Source organism: Tamandua tetradactyla, chromosome 8 (assembly GCF_023851605.1).
Source record: "Tamandua tetradactyla isolate mTamTet1 chromosome 8, mTamTet1.pri, whole genome shotgun sequence".
NCBI lineage: Eukaryota > Metazoa > Chordata > Mammalia > Pilosa > Myrmecophagidae > Tamandua > Tamandua tetradactyla.
Window position 1 is genome coordinate 101436821 of NC_135334.1, and position 23790 is coordinate 101460610.

Sequence of the window (23790 nt, forward strand, 5' to 3'; positions counted from 1 at the left end):
ATTGTATCTATAATCTGTTGTATCTACACAGGAATAGCTATAAAGCCTCCCAATAATGGTCTTTTTTGTAAATAGTGATTACAAGTAAACTATTTTAATTATTTTTCATATTGTAGTAATATTTATTATAGAAATTACTGGGAAACAATAATAATAATAACACTGATAGATTTTTTTTATGATTCTTCACCCAAATTATCTCTAATTCTCCTAAAATTCTATGAGGTACATGTGATTATTACCCTCACTTTACAGGTGAGAAAACTGGAGTAGAATAGAGAATATAGTATTTGCCTAAAATGGTGTAGTTAGCTAACACTTACGGTAGGTATCTGTACTGGTTTAAAACTGTTGTGTATTCCAGAAAAGCCATGTTCTTTCATCCTGATTCAATATTGCTGAGTGGGATCTTTTATTAAGTCATCTCCAAGGAGATATGATCCATCCAATCATGGGTGGGACCTTTTGATTAGGTGTTTTCCATGGAGAGCTAAGAGTGGCTGAGAGAAAGGACCTTTATTTGTGAAATAAATACACTGTCCATCACTAGTTGTCTAATACTGCTAAAGCCATTTTCTGAGCTTGGTTTTCAAAGATATAATTATCCAAATAAAAAGCCATCATTTTTTTGGCCAAAGTCACTCAATCTCTCCATCATATTGTCCCACAGTATTCACAGCTATGCTTGGCTTATACTCATAGCATTAATTATAATAGCATTTTCCAAGGCTAAATACAAATACTTTTTTTCTTTTTAATGTCCTACTTTTCTTGACTTAACCAATTACTCTTTATTGCATCACAATGCATCTTTTTAATGATGCACAGGGTAAACTCATTTCTGTTGTCCTTTGCCAAAAGTATTGTTCACAGTCATGGTGGATATGACAATAAAAGATTTTAGCAGTCATTTGAAGACCTCAGTTTTGATTCATCATTCAGTGTTGCGCAAATGCAATTTATTTTCTTCTTTTGGTGTCTCCCAGAGGTATGTAAAAACTTTTTTAGTATTTGAAAATATTAAACTTTTAAGAAAAGTTTAAATACATGGATGGTATTTTTGAAGTCTTTTACATTTATATGATATATTAGAGCCTTCTGCAGAACAATTTCCTTTGGGATTTGTTTAATAGCTTCTCAAATTATTCCATTGTTAATGGCTTACTGATACACCAGATACAATAGGAAGCCATTTTATCATTTGTAAAAATAAAGCTCTTTAGGAGCGTATTATAGATGCGCTGAGAACTTTTATATGAAAAATGTTCATATGTCTCTTGTGTAATATTATTTGAGCTTCAACACACTTTATATTTCTAAGCCTTATTATCATATAAATGGACATAAAAATATCTAATTCAATGTAGTGCTATATTTTCATCTGTGTTTAACACATTACTCCTGCCTCTACCTCCCCAATAAAAGTGGAAATCATCTCCATAAAGCACATCATTTTGCACATGAAAATCTAATTAGTACACAAAGAGCTTTACCAATTTCCTAGTAATCAGATACATGTTAATACAAAATAATGATATGGTTTTAGTAATATATTAACTTTGAAAATATTTGTAAATAAATCATCCATCTTTAAGGAGACTGATTTTGCTTTCTGAGCTTCCCCAATTGGATTCCCACTGTAAACCTCTGTCCTGGAACTTGATTTGACTTCCTGTGTCACTCAGTCTTCTTTGATTACAAACAACAATAACAACAAAAAACTAACTCTGACCAACTTAGACACAGGGGGTTATTGACAGAGAACATCAGAGCTCACGAGTTCAAGGAGGGGATCGGAACAACAGGTCTGGGAATAGACTGGAAAAAAGGTGGCTCTACAATTATGAGAAGAAGAAACATAAGAATGGTCTTATAAAAGGAAAAATTGGGGCAAAGCACCTTATAGGAATGAATGTGAACCAACTAATTATAACTTCTGCATATTCTGCTAAAGATTAAAATTACATGGTTGCCACACAAAACCTCTCCATAAGTGATTTTATCAACTTTCTTCATGATTTCCCGCAAATGAAGCCAACCAAGATGCCAATAGGTGAAAGCATAAACAAATTATAATACATGCACAAAATCGAATCCTGAGCTGGGATGCCGAATAATGAGCTATGAAATCATGGAAGAGCATGTATGAAACAAATGCACATTGCTAAATAGAAGAAGCCAGTCTGAAAAAAAGGCTACATGCTGTATGAGACCAATATAACATTCTGAAAGGGAGAAAATTATAGAGACAATAAACAAGGCGGCAGTTACCAGGAGTTGGTTTGGAAGGGTGGGTAAACAGATGAAGTGCAAAGGAAGTTTTTAGGGCAGTGTAACAGTTCTGGGTGATCCCATAATGGTGGACCCATGCCACTATGTATTTATTGAACTCATGGCACATTACAGCAAAAAGAGTGAAATTTAATGTAAGCAAATTAAAAAAGAATAATAATATAGAAGGTTGGGAGATCCCAGGATGTAACTCAAACTGTGACAAAATAATCTGTCCTACAAATGTATGAAACAACTTTACTGAAGGAGATGGAAAATATCCTAACCTAAGTAACTCTAGAAATAAATGGAATCTCTAAGACTAAAAGGAAAAGTAACTGTACATCAGCACTTTACTGTAGTTAATAACATTGTTTCCCACCAGCATACAGGTTAACACATCTGAAACCACTACACACGTACACCAGAAAGGAACACTTAAGTAAATGAACAACCAATGGTGGCAGCCAGGTTTCTCACTATGGAGTAAGAAGTTATGATAAGCAAGGTGAGAAGGCTACAATGATCCATGTGATGATGGCTTAGAATGAGAGACGTATGTATGAATTGATGTTGACCTTACTATAGATACATATGGATACATGTACACGTGTTTATAGCTATGTTTACACTTACAGGTTAGTATACAAACATGTATTTCCTTGTTCTGTCAGCTGATAGGACCCAGAACGGCAGTGAGCAATGAGCAAACCTATCATCCAGATTTTGGTTTCTAATACTATTCTCCAATAAATGGCTCCCATATACCTCCCACCCAGCTTCTTAGAGAAAGGATTGAGTTTAGGGCTGAGACAGGAGATGCAAAAGATTATCCTGGGACACCTTGTAGTGCCAGAAGTTAAAGGTGTGTTGAAGAGACACAGGAACCACCTAAAAGAGCTCCCAATGACTAATGTTGGAACAGGTTGAGCCACAGCATAAATTAGGTAGTACTGGACCATAATGCATAAATAGCCATACATTCTTACTGATATAAATAATTAAGTAAATATATAAATAGTGGAAGAGACAATTCATTCCATTCAAATCAATTCCAAATAATTCATGATAATACTCCCCACTTTTTGAATGTGGAATGCAGCTAGTGATGCCCTTCCAAAGAGTAAAATATGGAAAGGGTGGGGGAATAACTTTACAGTAGAGCAATCTGGCAAACACTACCTCAGCCAGGAGATCAAAATTAACACCAATACTGGTTGGTTATATTGATGGTATATGGTATGTATCCTTGAAGTGATATGATGACGATGGATTTATCTATGTATTCTTTCTTCCAAGACCCTAGATGGCAGTTTCATCATAAGAGAAATTAATATTAATAACAATAATCAGACAAATCCCAGTTGAAGAGAGTTCTACAAGATAGCTGACTAGTATGCCTAAAAACTGTCAGGACCATCAGAAATAAGGAAAGTCCACAAAGATGTCCCAGAGGGGTCTTAGCCTATTCTTAGCCAAAAGAATCCTAAAGTGACATGACTTATAAATGTAATGTGTTATTGTTGATGAGATCTTGGAAGAAAATATAAAAGGACTTTACTTAATAGGTAAGTAAATATTAATAATGTATAAACAGCAGTTAATAATGATGTATCAATATTGACTCATTAATTGTGAAAAATTACCATGTTGATGTTACATGTTAATAAATATGGAAAGCTAGGTATGAGTTATATGGGAAATCTCCACACCATCATAACAACTTTTCTGTAAATTCAGAATCACTTTAAAATAAAATATTTATTGAGATAATTCCTTTGATTTAGCTAGGTCATTTGCCCATATGTAGGATAGAGTAGAATAGGGGATGAATGTTCTGTAACCATTGAGGAAATGGTCATCCTTCAGAAGGAAATGAGCATATTGTGGGAAAGGTAGAAGATATGATGTGGAGACAAATTGTAGCAGAGTTTATCTCCAATTACCAGGACAATGTTGTCCTACAAGGGCTGCTTAATGTTTGCTGATTTTACTGATGGTGGTGGTAATACAAATTTCTATATTTTGACATCATTCTTCTAACCATAACAACATTCATTCTCTTTGATTCAGTACTTAATTGTAACTGCTTCTTTTCAGAAGAATATCCTAATTAATTAATCTAGAGTAAAAATAATACTTAGTACATGATATGTCCTAATTTTAGCAGAAACAATGATGAATAAAGCAAGATGTTTTCCCTTCAGTCTCTCAGGAGAGTCAGACAAATAAAACGATGATTATGGTGATAGAAGGTAGCACAGAGGTTGATACCAAGCAGCCTGATGCTTATCACAGTATTAGCTATGATAACCCAAAGCTGAAAACAGCCTATATATTTCAACAAGAGGGATGATTTTATACATTTCCATGAATAGATCCAAAGAAATGGTGCTGGGGATTGAATCATGTCCTCCACAAGACAGGTTCACTCCCGGAGCCTGTGGGTGTGGACTCATTTGTAAATAGGATCTTCTAAGGCCCTATTAAGATGAAGTCATACTGAATTGGGGTGGGTCTTAATCCCATATGGCTAGAGTATTTATTAGCAGAGGAAGTTCAGATGCAGAGCAGTAAAAGGCAGGGGAGGAGAGAGGAGACCGACGGCCACGTTACACAGGATTGCTGAGAAATCAGCACCAGAACGCTACAAACTCCAGAGAAAGCATAGCCTTACTGACCCCTGGATTTTGGACCTCTCATCTTCAAGGCTGTGAACCAGTTAATTCCTGTTGTTTAAGCTGACCTTTCTGTGGTATTTTGTTAGTAGCCCTAGCTGACTAAGATATACAGTATTCAGACATTTAAAAGTATGTTTTAAAAAGCATATATGTAGGGGGGTGCAACAGTGGCTCAGTGGCAGAGTTCTTGCCTGCCATGTCAGAGACCGGGGTTCAATTCCCACTGCCTGCCCATGCAAAAAAAAAAGAATATATATATATGTATGTGTATATATATATGTATGTATATATATGTATGGAAATTATATATTATATGTAATACATATGAGTGTATGTAATCAAAGCATGACAAATATTTAAAATGTGTAGTAATATGTATAGAAAATAGAATGGACACTATAAGGATGACTAAAAAATTTGCATACATATGCAACAATATTAGTTCCCTATTTCTGTAGATGTACTTCATTTTTATCTCCATTTTAAACACTTTTAGCTCACCCCTTGGTTACCTTCTACCTTTTTTTTTTAACAACTCTTTACTGTTTCCACCCTGAATTTTTTTCTGTTTCAATGTTGCCTGCATGCTGCCACCACTTCCTGTTTGTGAGGTCTGAAATGATGTCACGCTCCTGTTTTGAAACGTCCAAGGGTTCCCCTTAAATCTTCAATAGAATACACACTGTGCAGTTGGATTTTTGAAATACCTTCCCACCCTTGCAGCGTTATCTTCCATAAGTGCCCTATGCTGCCCTCTACCCAACGTATTGGCCGGTCTGTTCCACGATCACATTACCCATGTCTCGGTACTGCTTATTTTACTCGGAATGCCCTCCCTCATCATGCCATCCTCACTCAGATTCCTACCTTCCCTTCAAAAATCATATCGAAGTCGTCTCTTTCATTGATGCCTTTCCTTTGTATCCCAGAGAGATTGCTATCTACCTTTTCAATTCGAATACAATTCTGCTTATACCCTCTTTTATCATCTGGATCTGGTTAATAATAAATTTTTCTATAAACACAAAGGACGGCCTTTCTTGGTAAACAATATTTTTTTCTGTAAACACAAAAGCCAGCCTTTCTCTGTACCCACCAACAGCCTCTACCTCAGTGTCTTGGCTTTTTGGTGTCTTTAATTAAGGGACAACTTCAAAAATGTTGACGGAAATTTAGTATCATCAGAAGAAACTTTATTTCCAATTTAAATATCAATAAATTCAGAAGAAAGGTATAAAAAGGAAAAAAGTAGCAGCACCCTGCAGAAGGAAGGAAAGGATTAGAAGAGGAAGCAAGAAAGGGGAAAATATTTAGTGCCTTCTGGGAATCCATGAGTGAGTTTAATTTAGAAAAGATTAGCAAAAGGGGAATATGTCTTATTTATTTATTTACTTATTTTTACCTAACATTAACAAGTGTGAATTACTTTGTAAAAATCTTTCACTGAAATAATGTAAGTTACTTTTTTCTTGCTTCCTTGGGATTTTGCAAGGAAACATATTACTATTATTATTATTGTTTTAATTGTCCTCGTTTATTTTTAAATGTCCTTTTAGTAGAGACATTTTTTATAAAAAGGTTTACATTCTAAGGCATGTGGTTGCTTGTGAGAATCATGTAGTTCTGTGTCGAAAGTAACACTGGTGGGAAAAGCCTTGCAGCTTTTGAGTCAGCGGGTCAGGTTTTGCCCCTGAATCAACCACATATTTCTGGGTCTCCAATGGCTCAAATTCTCTTCTAGAATCCACCAAGGATCCACCGTGATCAAAATTCAGATCTCAGCATGTTAGGATACTGACTTTCCTTTTCTTCTGTCTTACACCTGTTCCTCCACCAACTGATAAGAGTAACACCATATTCAAAGTACCTCCAGCAAATGATGAGATAACACCATATTCAAACCACTCTGCTTAAGAAACAGTAGCTGATAGCTGGCTATGTTTTCCTGTGCACATATATTTCCTGAGTTATCTTTTCCTTTTCAATGTACACGGACATCTCCTTTCACTTCCATTCTGGGGTGCATCTCCACCAGGGTCTTACCTTTTCCATGTTTAGCAATAGCTTTTTACCCCTTTCCCTCACTTTTATCTTAACAAGACTAAAACATTTCATTATAAAGTACGTCAACACTAGAATTTGATACTCCTGTGTGTAGTGTGGGTGTGTGCATGGAATCAATCACTCATTCTTTGCTGTTCATTCTGCCTACTACTCTTTCTAATATTTTCTTTTACCTTCTTTTATCAAAGACTGAGAGCACCCCCTCAAATTCTTTAATGTATCTTCTTTTTGCCACTTGCAAACCAGTTTAGTACTTATTTTCCACAATATGTAGATAGTAATACTAAAATATTAAAAGCTAACATCAAATTATCATTTAATATTTCCCAAGTTTTGTGATCTCTTCATTTTCTCTTCTCAATAATCTAGAATGGATGTACTACTTTAATGTAATCTCAATTGTGCCAGTTTGAATCCAATATGCATCACAGAAAATTCATGTTTTAATCCTGATTCAGACTTCTGAATCAGTCATTTCTTTTAATTCTGATTCAATACTATAGTGCAGACATTTTGGGGTAGAATATCTCCACAGAGACATGACAAACCACTTGTGGGTGTGACCTTTTGATTAGATGGAGATGTGACTTCACTATTCCAGGTGGGTCTTGATTAGTTTACTGGAGTCCTTTAAAAGAGGAAACATTTTGAAGAGAGCTTAGAACAGAAAGATGGATACTGGGAGATGCTTGGAGCTCAGCAGACATTGCTGTATGCCTCATCTAAGCAAGCCAGAAACTGGAAGGCAAGAGATGAAAGCCAGCTCTGGAGAAGCAAAGTGAGGGACCCCCCACTGGAATAGAGGTTGAAAGTAGCAGAGTTCAGGAGCAAGAGACCAGCTGATGCCAGCCATGTCCCTTCCCAGCTGACAGAGGTGTCCCAGACCCATCGGCCTTTCTTGAATTAAAGTTGCTTTCCCTGGATGCCTTAGTTAGGTATTTCTATAGGCTTAGAACTGTAAATTTTCAAACTATTAAATTATCTTTTTAAAAGCCATTCCATTTCTGGTATATTACATTCCATCAACTTAAAAAACTAATACACCAACATTAAAAAGAAATCAACTAATAGGTCAAAATTCTGCATATTTGCCTCTAGCAATCAAGCCAGTACTGATGGATCCAGAGTTCAATGCCTAGCAGCCTGCATCAAAACTTGAATTTTAAGGCTCAGATTAGATAAAACAAGAGAAATCAGTTCTAAAATTTTATGAATGTGAATAACTCATAAATTAGTCATAAAACTTGAAATCATGAATCAAAATCAAAAGTGTGCAAAATAATGTAACCCTCTGGTCTCTGTGGGGACATTTAGGGAAAAGAGACAAACTGAAGTCAAGCAATCAAATCCTTCCCATGAGATGTTAAGCAATCAGTTTCGCCAATCAAATCCAAACAGGCCCAGAACCACATAATCTATATTTGTTTTTCCTGGGAATAGTGTTATCCAATAGAAAGATAATGAAAGCCATGCAAGTAATTTTAAATGAACTAAATTTAAATTCATTTCATGCCAAAAAAAGAGTAAAATTGCTGAAATCAATTTTAATATTGTATTTTCTGTAATTCAATATTGAAAATTTCATTATTTCAACATATACATTATGTAAGAATTATTAAGGCAGACAAATAGGATATCTCAGTTTACTAAATTTTTATCTGCACATTTGATCTGTATTTACATTTAACAAAAATTAAAGTAGAAAAAAGGATTCTGATGTTATATGGACCTAAATATTCTAAAAAGTTTTCTGACAAGTAAACTATCAGTTTTTAAATCTAAATGCATTATAATTTAACAAAATTTAAAGTTCTCTTTCTCATTTGCACTAGTTTTTCTGAAAGTGCAAAATAAATGTATATGCCTAGTGCTACCATACCAGAACTCTAACCTCTGTTCTAGTTCCTCTGCATCCTAGATTCTCTGCATCCCGTGTTCTCTCCTTGCTGCCTCCACCCTTTGAGATATTTCACACAGCTTAAATGGGGGGGATGCCACAGACAAAGTCAAATCTACACATCACTCAGTCTTTTACTTTCTCATCAAAAGTAGACCTGTCAGAGACTTACGTAACTTCAATGATGGACTTCGTACAGTTCAAAGATTATATTAAAAATGAGAAATCAGATGTCTGGTTGGGAAAGCAACTTGCTGGAGGACACACAGTGAATCACTGGCAGAGCCAATAATACAATCAGGAGTTTTGAGCCTCAGGACAATGCCAGCAGGGCTAAGTACCACCAGCTGCTTCTGAAGAGTAGCGCTAGGAAAAGTGCTATCGGAAAATAATTTTCAAAGTAATTATGTGAGCAGAATTTCTAAGCCTCTCTATTAGGCTAAATATTTGGGAGTGGACCTATATCCTACTCTAACTTAATTCTTCCACGCCTGGAACTCCTGAGACAAGGAAAAAGAGAAGTTCATAGAAAAAGTTATACCATTGCCACTCCAGTGCTACTCCTGGACTTTTTATCTGGTCTGATCATCTAATGCTAGAAATGTAAATCAGTCATATTAAGTGTCATGGTCAGGTTCATGTGTCAACTTGGCCAAGTGGTGGTACCTGTTTGTCTGGTTGGGCAAATGCTGGCCTGTCTGTTGCGATGAGGATATTTCATAGAATTAGATCATGGTCATGTCAGCTGCATCCACAGCTGATTCCATTTGTAATCAGCCAAGGGGAGTGTCTTCTTTAATGAGTGATGCTTAATCTAATCACTGAAGTCTTTCAAGGAGGATTCAGAAGATACAGACTCTCTTCCTGCTTTGACGGGTGATCCTCTCCTGTGGAGTTCATTCAGACCCTCCGTCGGAATCCTCGGCTTCACAGCCTGCCCTGCGGATTTTGGACTCTGTGTTCCCCCGGTCACGTGAGACACTTTTATAAATTTTATATACGCAATAAAGAGTGTTTCCTGTTGATTCTGTTTCTCTAAAGAACCCTAACTAATGCATTAAGTAAGTCAATAGTTTTTCCCTCCTACCTCTATAAGGAAGATGAAAATCCAGAAACAGATATTTCAAAAATAGAATTTGTATGAATCCCACATCCTACCCTCCAAATTATACTTAGTGTCTTAAATGTTAGGATTAATCATGGCTAAAGTGTCAAGGAATTTTGAAAAGCTCTTTTCAAATAAATACAATGATATTCCAGAGAATTAGAATTAGAAGTTTCTTTTTCAGCGTAAATCCATTTATTTCAAATTAATTTACATTAGTGGTCAGTGTTACTCACTGTTTCTCAACTCCAAGGAGGGTCAGTCTATATGCTGAGCTCTGCCCACATCTTGAAAGTAAAACTTCAAACATTTCCTTGGTGGTAGGGGGATGTGGTGGTAAGGAGTGAGAAACTTCCTTCCACCCTCTGGAAGTCAATGTATTTCTTCAAATTGTGTATATGTGTACATATGTTTGTATTTTCTCAGGGGATATCCATTACTTATAATTTTAAAGTTGTCCAAACAACAAACTACTTACTTAAAGAGACTAGCATGCTGTTAATTTACATGCTATTAATGTACAGAAACCAGAATGGTCCATATAACTAGTGCATTCTCTATAGTTAAGCCTATTATAGTGTTTGTGGAATTAAAGCTAGCAAATATGGAAATCTCAATGTATTGTGTCAAGCTGCACCATTAGATGCATATATTTCACTGTAAGACAAGATCTACCAAGAGAATAGGGTTGTTTTCATCCAATGGTCATCACACCCTCTCACTTGAATGAGATGGAAAATTTGCCTTTTTTCTTTTCTTTAAGATTCAAAAAGGGAATTTGTTGTAAATCACAGCTTGATTCATTAGTACATTATAAGTATGACTAGGATCACTTTTGTTTATTTTCATGAAATGGCACAGATCATTCTTTCCCTAATTGAATATATATATATATATATTTGAGCACTGACTATGTCCTAGGTATTCTTGGGCTACAACCATGAAAAAAACACAGTGAATTTGTGATAGCATCATTTATGCAAAGCATTCAATCCTTTTTTTTTTTTTTTTTGGAATGTATTTCACTGAACATCAATGGCTTAAATCTGAATATAAATTATGCAAGTATTTAATGATCCTTCAACCCATACAGTCCAATGTCTCAGATGTATACAATGTATACTATAGTTTCAGTCTTTGCTCCTGAGAGCAATGAGATCTTTCAAGTTGAATTAACACAGGAAGAAAATCTATGTACCACTCTTAAATTGGAGATTACTTTAAAAAGTGTTTAATGGCACTCAATGTGAAAGCAGTGGCATAAGTATTTTTATAATGCTAGCTTAGACCACCATGAAATGTTCTACTTATTTATAATGTGTACTCTCCAAGGATTTTGCCTTCACGTGTGAGAGAGCAAATGCTTTTTGGATGTGAAGTGCACAGGTGTCTCTTTAGGAGGTATAATCAGGCATTTAGGGCTTTGCAAAGGTGAGCTCTCAGGGAGATGAGCAGTGAAAAGAAGCCTCAGCAATCTGCTCATTCCTAAATCCACTTCATGAAATCTATGGAAATAGGAGGAAAGCAGGATGTGAAACTGTAATATTCTCCCAAGTAAATAAAATCTGCATTGCAGAGACATCAAAACTAGAAGAGAGGTGGGTTTTTTTTTTAACCTTGAAATGATAATAGAAAAGGCTGTTTTTTGTTTTTTTTGTTTTTTTTATGCAAAGCTGAACCCTGATGGTAGTTTGAGTTTTGGGACTTTGGGTGATTCAGGTTTGTAGGCCTACTCTGCTTGGAATTGAGAAAGAACAAATAAGAATGATTACATCGAATAGATTCAGCACCACTGTTTCAATGCAGTTTTCAAAATTGAAACAGTCCACTGACACAACTGGTGCTTGAAAAGAAATCAGGTTACTGCAAGAAGAATGAAACAGAGAAATCAAATAAGTTGACCAATTTAGCCTCTTTTTTCTTGTGTTGGCTGCCAAAGAATATTTTTAAAGCAATTAAAATAAGTGGGCCAGAGATCGTGCCCTAAAATCTCAAGTATTTGCTTAAGTACATCAATAATGCAAGGTAAAGCATAAGGTTAAAAAGAAGTACACATAAAGTCCTTCACAGTTTAAAGGAAGGCATAATTCACGTCTTATGGGGAGAAGAAAGCAGGCAGTAAGGAAGCCTCTAAAGAGGAGGGAACAGTTGTGCTATACTTTGAAGCATAAGTGCATCTTTGACATCATGAGCAAATGCACAGACGAGAGACTTCAGGACTGTGTCCAATATGGCTATAATATAGGGTATATGAGAAGGTATAGCAGAGCATGACATAAGGATAACGAGTGCTTGTCTAGTTGTAGAGTGCCTCTGTAAGCTAACGAGCTTGGAGTAATTAGGGAGACAAATTTGTCAAAGGTTTGTGTGCAATTTAGCAATATGGCTAGAGTTTTGATTTTGGGCTCACAGCTCGCAGCTTCGTATGAGTGTGACCTGTGCAACTGTACAAAACAATGAATTCAGAAGGCCCATGAGCCTCTGGTGCCACTGTCTTCACATCCATAATAAATTTGTCTTGGAACTTGTGTTTTATAAGTGAATTCCAATGGGAGGATGGAGCATGCATGAGAGGAGAAAACTTACTCACAATATATACCGTTCTTTGCTGTCCCATTTGTCTACCCTGTGATCACAAAATTCTGGTAGGCCAGGATATCCAAAGTTCAACAAGAATCAAAATGAATACAAAGTAAGCATGTTACCTCTGTGACTGAATGAGAAGGGGCATTTACAGCCCCAAGATGACACTGTGCTTTCCATTCAACCAGATCTTATTTCAAACACAAAAAGAAGGCAATGGTTTACAAAGAAACACAAAATATCGAGGTATACTGTCATATCACTTCTTATTCATATTATTTTGAAATGTCTAAGCATTTAAGCTGAAAATGATGAAACAGAAGGAAAGAGATAGCTAGGGGAACTCAAAGATATTTTTAATTTCAATCTTTCGTTCCTCACCAGTAAGTCAAAAGTACAATATGGAGTTGAAAGTGTGTGTGTTAAGAATTAAATAAAAACATGTTTAGAAGATTTTCACTAATATAATAAGCATGAAATACATATGCATGTACGAAGTACAAAATATCACATGTATACTTTTAATGAATCTGCATACATGTTGAATGCTTTCATATTTGCATTTAGAATGACATTGCACAGTAGAAGTCATGCTAATTATTCAAATTGTAACTTAATTATATAGTAAATTGGAAACACCATGAGAAGTGAGAAGATGTAATAAATGTTCATTGCCCTCTTCCTCCTTCTGAATACACCTAAAAATCCTACTAATTTTATTAACAAACAAGAATATTCTGAAATGTAGGAAGATAAGCAGACCAGCTATGGGCCTGAGGACTCAAGAAACAACATGGTGGTGAGTTACCCAGGTTTTCTTTTTGTCTCATATATTCTAGATTTGAAGCTATAAAAAACAAACGAGCAAACAAACAGCAAGAACAACAAAAAAAACTAGAAGCATAGAAACATCAAAGGATGCAGGAAAAGGAAAAAAATAAATAAATAAAAGCCCAGACAAAAGCCAGCTATTTTATTCAAACAAAGTAAAACAAAAGCCAATAAAAGGTCAGTTTAGCAAAACAGACAAATTTATATGTAACTTATCTGGTTCAACTGAATACCAGGAAAAAACAAACAAAAAAACAAAAAACAAAAGATGATTGCTGTCAAAGATGGCCTAGGGCAGATTCAGAACTTTACCAATGACCCAATGGTAACCAGGCCACCCCATCTTTCATGTCAGTATATACCACAATGGGAAATATGAACTAGGAAATGTGAACTGGCTTTCCTGGCTGGGGTGTCATCAGCAGACATGGAATGTGGAGACTGAACCCCACTCCCACTCAGAAGCAACAAAGAACCCTTCACCACATTGGATGTCAAAAGAGATCAAGTGGGAGCATGCTTCTACATTGGAAAGTAATGAGGTTGCACTCACCTTCCACCTACCAGAGCAGTGTGAAACGAAGCCAGCTAAAACAGAAGGTTTAAATAAGATCCAGAAGCTCATACTATAATACCAAAAACATCCAGGTTTCAGTCAAACAGTGCTCATCGTAATAAGAACCAGGAAAATCTCAACTTGAAAGAAAAAAAAAAGATGATAGCACTACAAACAGTGAACTTTAATGCATGCAATTTTTTAAAAATAATAATTTAGGAAGGCAAGGACATCAGAGACAGGAATACAGAACGCTACAGAGCAATCAAATTGTATTATAAATGTAGGAAGCACTCTCACTGAAAAGGGTGGGAGAAAAAGAGAGATTTGACAAGTCACTTTAGAAATGAGTGGAGTCTATAAAACTAAAAGCAAAAGAAACCATACATTAAACACTGTGCATAAGTTGACAAAGTTATTTCCCATGGAGGTATGAGTTTAAAATTCTGAGCGGGGAGGGCAACAGGGACTTACTGCTATATAGGTGCAGAGTTTCTGTTTGAGATGATGAAAAAGTGGGTCTTGCTGTTGGTCGCATAATTTTGTGAATGCAGTTTCTAGCCTCAATTGTGCACTTGGAAGTAGTACAAATAGGAAGTTTTGAGTCATAAATATTTTACTATGCTTTTTTTTAAAGCTTGAAACTGCTATACAAGTATAATAGAACTGAACAATTAAGTGAATGGATGGTGCATGATTAAAGCCAGGTTTCTCACTGCTGGAGTAGGAGGTTAGGGATAAAAACGGGGAAGAAGCTAAAATGATTCGTGTAGTAATAGATTTAGAGTTCAGCATGAACCCATTCATGCTTAGCTCAATATAGAAACAGATGGTACTACATGGAAATATGTGTACATGTGTGCACACATGAATTTCTGTACATATATATATTTCCTTGCTCTGTCGGCTGAGAAAGCATGCAAGCAATGAGATGCCAGCAGCAGCAAACATACTTAGCATGCAGATCTTGATTTCTAATACCATTCTCAAAAAAAAAAAAAAAAAAAGATCCAGGATTCCTTGTACAAAATGACTGATCGCAGGACTGGGGAATAAAATATTCATGATAAGACTGGTCATATGACAGAAATATTTTTAAAGTGCACGAAAGATATGTGATGTTAATGGAGATTATGAAAAGAGGTTGGAGTAGAAATCTCCAGGAATCAGTACTCTACCAAAACAAACATTGAATAGGCAGGCATCCTCTGAATTAACTATTTCAAAAGTCAAGAGTCCAGGAGAGAACTGTACAACATCCAAGGAAGAGTAAGAGTAAGAGCAAGAGGTAAATATCAGTGAATTGCTCCCTTCTTTCAGCAGTTAAAAGTGACCCCCCCCCCCGACCCCCGTTAGAGCAGTGGAGGACAGTTTGAAAGGCTGAATTGGCTGAGTACGTCAAGAAAGCACAGCTTTGGGGAGCCAAGAAAGAATCGCCAGCAGAGTTTGAAGCCAAGCTGAGCTGTGATCCTTTTGTGGGTCCTTGGCCCTGTTCAGGTTGGGAAAGAATAAATTGCGAAACTCCTTTCCAGCGTGCCTCTCCTCCTAGAATTTGCCTTCTGGAAAAAACCAGCTTGAGAAAACTGAAAGCAGTGTATGAAATAATTGAGATAGTTGACCTGGGGCAAAGGTTTACCTTCATTAAACCCAGTAGTGAAACAACTATAAGAGGGAGAAAGTCTGTTTCCTGGAAAATAGAAGCGGCACTCTAACTCCCATTAACAGGGCAACTTCTAAGCCACCAGCAAGCACAAGTCCAGGACAAGACACAGCCTCAGAAAAGATAAAAAGATCCTGAACTTTGGCCTTGAGCACACCTTCCCAAGGTGGGACTGGGACTCAAGAAAATCTCTGTTAAATCACCAGCTGGGTACAAGTTCAGGAAACAGACATCTCAGGGAATAAATAACAGCTTTAACATTTGAAACTATTGAAATGGACAGTGTGAAACCAAAGATTACAAGACAAACAAATATGAAATGATGATCCACCCAAAGGAAGAGGATAAAAATAAAAATAAAACACCAGTGAAGACAGGACTTGAGCACATAACAAACACAGACTTAAAAAATATCTTCAACATAATAATCTTCAATATGCTCATGGAGATGAAGGAAAAATATAGAGAAAGAACTAAAAGATCAGGAAAGCAATGAATGAACACTATGAGTGTTTTAATAAAGAGGTAGAAATTTTAGAAAGGACCAAACAGAACTACTGGAATTAAAGACCATGTAACTGAAATGAAAATTCTTAGGATGGTTTCAGCAGAAGACTGGAGCTGTCAGAAGAAAGAATCAGCAACTTGAAGAAAAGACAATTGAAATGATTCAGGATGAGGAGCAGAAAGCAATAAGAAAAGTGAAAATAGCCCGAGAGACCTCTGGGACACCATCACGTGTACAGATATAACACATTTTGGGAATCTGAGAAGAGAAGGGGACAGAAAGAATATTCAAAGAAATAATTATAGAAAACTTCCCAAATTTAGCAAAAGACATGAATATTCACATTAAAGAAGCCCAGAGAATACTCAACTGGGTAAACCTGAAGGAAAATATGCCTTGCCACATATTGATCAAACTGCCAAATACAAAGGACAAGGAGAGAGCTCTGAAAACTGCAAGAGAAAAGCGGCATGTTATGTACAAGGGCATCCAATTAGAGTGGGTGCTGATTTCTCATCAGAAACCATGGAGGCAAGAAGCAGTGGGTTGAAATACTGCAGCACTGAAAGAAGACAACTGGCAACCAATAATTGCATATCCAGTGAGAGTTTTCTTTCAAAAATGAGGGAGAGATAAAGATATTCTCAGATAAACAAAAACTGAGGGTATTCACTGCCATTAGTCCTGCTTCATAAGCATTGCTAAAAAGAGTGCTTGAGAATGCAAGGGAAGGATGCTACACAATAGTTCAAGGCACTACAAAGCAATAAAGACTTCTAGTAAAGATAACCATACAGGTAATTGTAGATCCTATAATATTTGTATTGTGGTTTTTTTTTTGGTATGTAATTTTACATCTTATAGGTGCTAAAATGTAAATGCATAAAAGTAATGATAAATCTATGGTTTAGGACATACAACACACAAAGTTACAATTTTTAACAAATACAAAAGAAGTGGGAGTTGGAACAGTGCACATATATGCTATTGAAGGTCAGCTGGTATCAAATCATATATGACTATTACAAATTTAGGATGTTAAAATTTAACTCCAGAAAATACATTTAAAAAAAAATCCAAAAAGAAATGAAAGGGAATTAAATATGGTACAACACACAAAAAAAATTCAAATAAATATAAAAGCAGGCATGATGGAAGATTGAAGAACCAAAAGATCTAAGACTTCCAAAGACTGAATAAGAAAGATAGAAAAAGTCCTGCATTATCAGTAGTGACTTTAAATGTAAAGGGATAAAATTTCCAGTCAAAAGTATGACTCATCTATATACTATTTGCAAGAAACTCACCATAAATTAAAAGACATAGTTTGAAAGTAAAACAAATGGAAAAATATATACCATACAGGTAAGACACAAAAGAGAGCTATTAGTCATTCTACTAATATTAGATAAAATAGGTTTTAAATAAAAAAAAACTATTATGAGGGGCAAAGATCATCATGATGTACTGATAAAAGAGTCAATTCAAATAGGAAATGTAACAATTGTAAATATATACGCATAGAGCGGAAGAGCCACAAAATATATCAAACAAATATTAATAGATTTGAAGGGAGAAATTGGCAGGTCCACATCAATAGTAGGAACTTTTAATACATGATTTCAAGAACTGATAGAACATTTAGATAGTAAGTCAATAAAGAAAAAGGAGCCTTAAATGATACTTCAAAGCAACTAGACATAACACATATATAGGACATATATATATATATTACAGACATATATGTTATATATGTATGTTATATATATATAACAGATATATATATATTATTCATCTAATAACAAAAGAATGCATATTCTTCTCTAGTGTACATGGATCATTCAAGATAGACCATATCTTAGGTCACAAAGCAAGACTTAATGAATTCAAAAATATTGGAATCATGCAATATATCTTCTCCAACCACAATGGAATGAAGCTAGAAGTCAATAATGGAGGGAGAAATGGAAAATTCACAAATATGTGAACATTAAAAAAAATCTCTTAAACAACAGATTTGTTAAAGAAACAATCACAAAGCTAATTAGGAAATATCTGGAGGCAAATGAAAATGAAAATGCTTCATACCAAAACTTACATTTATTGAGATTCAATATGAGAGAACTATCTTAGATGAAAGAAAGAAAAAGAGATCAAAACAACTCTGAGATCCTTCTACGGCTGGTGTCAACACTGGTATCTTCACATGAGAGAATCACAACAGAGATCTTAGTGAATAAAGAGCCAAAAGGGCCATTTGTTCACTGCTGGTCACATCTGAGACTAAGTCATTCGCTTTAGCTTTGAACTCCAGAGAGCATAAATTCAATTTCTTCTTCTGCTAATTCCTAATGGTGTTATTTTGGGCAAGCTGCTTCATTATTCTCAATTTCTCCTCATCTACAAAATAGAAAGCCCTGAATCTCAAACTTTATGTGCTTAAAATTTACCTGAAAAACATGTCTTAAGAAATGTGCAGGTTCCATTCTGTCGCATTAGAATATGGTAGGCCTGGGATAGGGCTCAGGAATATAAATATTTTTAAGAAAGAAACATTGATCATTCTTCCATAAATTTTTTATGGTCGCATTGCCATTCATAGCTTTCAAACTTATTGTGATGATTTTATACAGCATAGTTACTATTATTAGCTCCATCTCACAAAAATCATGGCCTGAAATTTTAATATTAAAGATTTGTTTGATGGTTTGAAGCTGTATCTACCTCCGGAAAGCATGCTCTTAAGCCTATTCCGTTCCTGCGGCTGTGGACGCTTTGTATATTGGACCTTTTGGTAAGTAGGGTCTTAAGTTGAGATGGGACCCACCTTATCCAGAGTGTGTCTTAAACCTCTTACTGGAATCCTTTATAAGAGGATAAAAGACAGAGAGAACATACAGAAAAAAGACACAGTGAAGTTAATAAAGAGAAGCCAGAAGTCAAAGCAACCCAAGAGAAAAGGGCCAGTAGATACCTTGATGCAGGGGAGCCGAGGATAGCCAGTAGTTGATCTTCAGGGAGAAAGTATTGCCTTTTGATATCTTGATTTGGACAAGTTCATGTCCTCAGAACTCTACGCTTGTAGGTGAAGAAATCCCCATGGTAAAAGCCACCCCGTTCCCTCTATATTGCATTTTGTTAGCTTTAGCAAACTAAAATAATTTGCAAACCATGGACAAGGTTCTGAGATTAGTATCATAGACCATACTTACTCTTAGATACCTTCCTAGGTTCTACATGCTTCATGTACCCTCTTCAGGACCAGCAAAGAAATTTACAAATTAGCCTTGGTCCTTTGATTCTTTTTAGGAGACTTAGAACATTTGAATGGATCATTGAGAGCTTAAGGGTATATTACCTTTTCAGTTTGAGGTGTGTTTAAATTACTTTAAAATGACTTGTTAGTCTCAGAGCTTTGCTTAAATGATAATATTGAAATCAAAGAAAGAAAGAAAGGAATAAACCTGATCCATCCCATTTTCCTTCAGCTCATAAATGTGTCTCATATTGTATAACAGCATATCCACAATTAAATAAATTGTATTTTTTAATTTTAACTTAGGGATTAAAACAAGGATCAATTTAAGCAGGGTTTGCAATGTTCTTAACTCCTAGATGCAGAAAAAATTTAATTTTTATTTAATGCACTAGGAAAACGAAAAGCAACAGTGGGCTTTGCTTAGCACTGAGAGCCACTCTCAGTTTCCTATTGTCACAATAGCGGGCACATCCCAGGCCAGAGAGTTTATTCAACAGCATGGTACATTCTGGGGTAAATGAAGTGAGAGAGATTTTGTAGAAAATAATAAGTCCTAGAGCAAAGAAGAGAAACTTCTGCCAACCTTTTCAAGTTAAAATTGAATTTTGGCAGAGAATTGTGAAATCCTAGTTTGCTATTATTTTCATGTTTATATTATAGCATTTGCAAGCTTGAATGAGTTGTTGGCAGATGTGTTTGGTTGAAAACAATTCTCTAGGCCATTTGTGCTTTGCTCTGTGGGGCACAGGGACCACATACCATCTTTACTCTGGGCTACACTTTTTAAGGCCATCTGAATAAGTTGATGGCATACACAGCATTCTCACAACTGGCATGTTTTCAAGAAGCAACTGTTTTGCCTCCAGATATTGCAGACCTGATAGATTGTTTCCAAGGTATTTGGATCAATTGCCATTTTCCCTTCAGATATCTATCATTTATCACCTTAATTTAGAGTATGTCATAATGTTACTCTAATTTTATTTTCTCATTGGAAACGAAGGTTAATTTAATTTGGGGGAAACATTGGAAATATGAAGTATGCTTAAATTTATGGTAGAGAAATGGTCAAAGCAGTTATGTACAAATATGAAACCCCACTTGATGTGTGGTTGCCTACATCATTAAACCACCCCCCCCACCATAAAAATATTAGATCTCTCCTCTGTGACCCTATAGTCCTTGGTATATGCCAGTAGTATAACCAATACCACTTAATTATTTTTTATAAGATTCCTCTTCTTGCACTAGATTGTTAGCATTTATGATTAGTGACCATGAACATTATGTATTAACTTCAGCTCCTAGCAAAATATTTGCCTCTAGCATATATTCAGTATTTGTTAAGTAGAATTACACTATATTCAAGGTACATGGGACTGTAGATTGTAACAAGTTCAAATCTTCCACTTTACAGATGAGAAAACCAAGGATCAGAGAATGAGTGTGATTTGCCTGTAGTTACCTGGACACTTAGTGGTGAATCTGCACCAGAACCCAAAGGTCCTGTACTACCTCTGATTCTAGCACTTGTACTATAGGGGATCCATAAATAGATGCAGTTGTTTCATAAATAACTGCATCTAGTACTTCATCTTGTGATTTTTCTTCTTCCTCTTCATCATTTGCCAATTTCTGATTGCTTTTCTGAATAGTAAAACAGTATTAGATCAGTGATTTTTCATAAATATGAAAATCCTATTTAGGATACAGTGGGAGTGTCAATGAAAATTTTGCTCAAAATGCAAGCATATTTCTAAGCAATAAGGTACTTGATTCCAATTATTTTCCTTTGGAATATTCTTAATATTGTGTTTTTTGTCTAGCTTCCAATCTCTCCTATTTCTTCATTAAATGAAAAAGGGCACTGGAGATTTTCCTGACATAGATAGTTCTTGCTGGTAGAAATTTTGTTTGCTTGATTATACACATTATATGCTGAGATCTTAAAATGTATTTGAGAAAGTTCTTAAGAGGTTAAATTGATTTCTTTCGCAGTGTAGAACAGACTGATAAATATCAAAAACAAGATTAGGACAGTAGATGGTCTAGAATCAAACTCAGACAAGACTTGGTATTGGATCACTAAAACAACATTCTATTTGCTTTATTTAAAAACCAAAAACAAGGGTGCATGCGTGGTTCAGTCGTGGATGCTCGTCTTTCATGCTGGAGACCCAGGTTCAATTCCCGGACCATGCACCAAAATAAAAAAACAAACAAGCAAAAGACAACAGACAAACATTAGTTTTCATTTTTAAAGGATGGGAAAAAAACAAATGAAAATGAAAGAACCAATTAATTGGTAGAAAAATGATTTCGAAAAATGAGAAACATAAGAAAGTAGTGATTTTTCTGTGAAGCCCCCTCTTTTTTTCTATGCTTTGAGTTAAGATGTCCTTTCATTTTTTGAGATATTTGTAAAAGATGACAATTGATAAGATATGTGCTTATTGTTTTTATGTGAAATTTCAGAGTTAGCCATTACAATATTTATTATTCTTGTTTAATTTTGTTCTGTGTTCATTAACTTACCCAAATTATTAGAGTGGGAAGGATGTGGAGCTTGGCACAACTCCAAAGCTTATTTCATTCCCCCTCAATGGAGTCTGATTGGCTGTTAGGTCCAAGCCCTTATGCTAGCATTTGTATTCATCACTTCACTGTTATTTTCTATGCACAGAGTACTAGCCTCATCTACATACATTTATTACATGGCTTTTCTTGCTACCACTTTAGCACATTTTGGTAGAGGGCAATTAACTGCCGTAAATATACAGTAATAAACTGTTTATTCTTATGTCACTGGTGAAAATGTGTATGAGAGAGGATATGTAATCAGTTCCTTAAAAGAAGCATAAATGGATCATCCCATTTTATGGTTTACAAACCCAGCTGAATTCATTCTGGATTCCTTCTGAAATTTCTTCAATAGCTGAAAAAGCAAAAACAAAACCAAACACAGACAGTGCCAAATCCTGGCAAGTATGTAGGGCAAAAGGGACTCTAATCTGTTGCTGGCAGGAACGGAAAATGGCACAGCCCTTTTGGAAGACAGTGTGGCGTTTCTAAGTTAAATATATGAACAACATCTGCCCAGCAATATTACTCCTAAGTATTTTCCCACGTGAATTGAAGACTTCTGTCCAGACAACAACCTGTATGTGATTGCTTATTATGGCAATTTTATTCATAGCTCCAAATCCTGGAAACAACCAAGATGCCCATCATTAGGTAAATAGATATATCTATACAGTAAAATGCTATTTATCAATAAAAATAAAGGAGCTATCGATTCACATAATATTGTAGTTTAATTTTAAATGGATTTTATGAAGTGAAAGGAGTTAAACCCAAACCACCACAGGTGTTATGATTCATTCATATGATATCCTGGAAAGGTAAAAATTATAGGGACATAAGACAGACAGTGGTTGCCTGGGTTTGGGAAATGGGGAGTGGTTGACTACAAGGCATCCACATGAAGGAATGTTTAGGGTAATGTAATTGCTCTGTACAGAACTATAGAGCTGGACATATGAAACTATGCATTTGTCAAACTGTAGGACAGTATATCTCAAAAGTGAACTTTAATGTATTCAAATAAAACAAAAAAACAAAAAATGTAGAGTGTCCCGGGGTTGAATGCAGACTATCACAAATAAATCTAATGACATTACAAACTTACGATATAACCTCAGTGAAGGGGATGAGGTAAAAAAGCTGAATTAAGTAAGTAACTTTGGGGAACAATTTTAGATTGCAAAATAAAGGCTAAAGACAACAAGAATTGTGCAAAACCCTGTTCTCTGGTTGTTGAATTGTTTCTCACAGGGGTAGTGGGTAGCAAATAAGAAACTATTTTACTTGCATGTTAGGGTCGAGCAAGTAAGTGAATAAATTGTAGATAATGAGAGAGAGTTTTATTGCAGTAAGAGAAAAAAATCACAAATAAATAGAGGAGGAAAGCTACAATGAACCCTGGGGTTTTGGATTGGAGTCTGAGACATCAGTATGAAATCATGTTTTATTTAATATACACAAATGGATATAGTAGTAATTATAAATGTGTGTATACATAGGCTAAAATGTGTGTGTATACACACACACACACACATATTTATACACACACATTTTAGCTGATGTATATAGCATTAGATCTGTCCATTAAAAGGGTCTTGAATCAATGTCATTGCAATGTTAACTTCTTGGGGGCAGAAGAAGGAAATAATTATATCACATTACCACTCACTGAAACTATGCTAGAGAAAGCGTACAAAAAATTTTAAACAGAAAACTACCTAGTCATAGTATCAAGAAAGAGGAAAGAGACATTTCATTTCTTTCAAATTATAACAAGGTGATGTTCTTATAA

At 35.4% G+C, this 23790-nt stretch overlaps 1 long non-coding RNA gene across 1 annotated transcript in view; it reads left to right on the plus strand.

The window, feature by feature from the left end:
* Positions 1-860: 860 nt before the first annotated feature.
* Positions 861-23790, plus strand: part of LOC143643704 (uncharacterized) — a 47398-nt gene continuing 24468 nt past the window's right edge. The window contains exons 1-2 of the long non-coding RNA XR_013156337.1: positions 861-988; positions 2657-2779. This is a non-coding gene — a long non-coding RNA (uncharacterized LOC143643704). The remainder of the gene's footprint in view (positions 989-2656; positions 2780-23790) is intronic.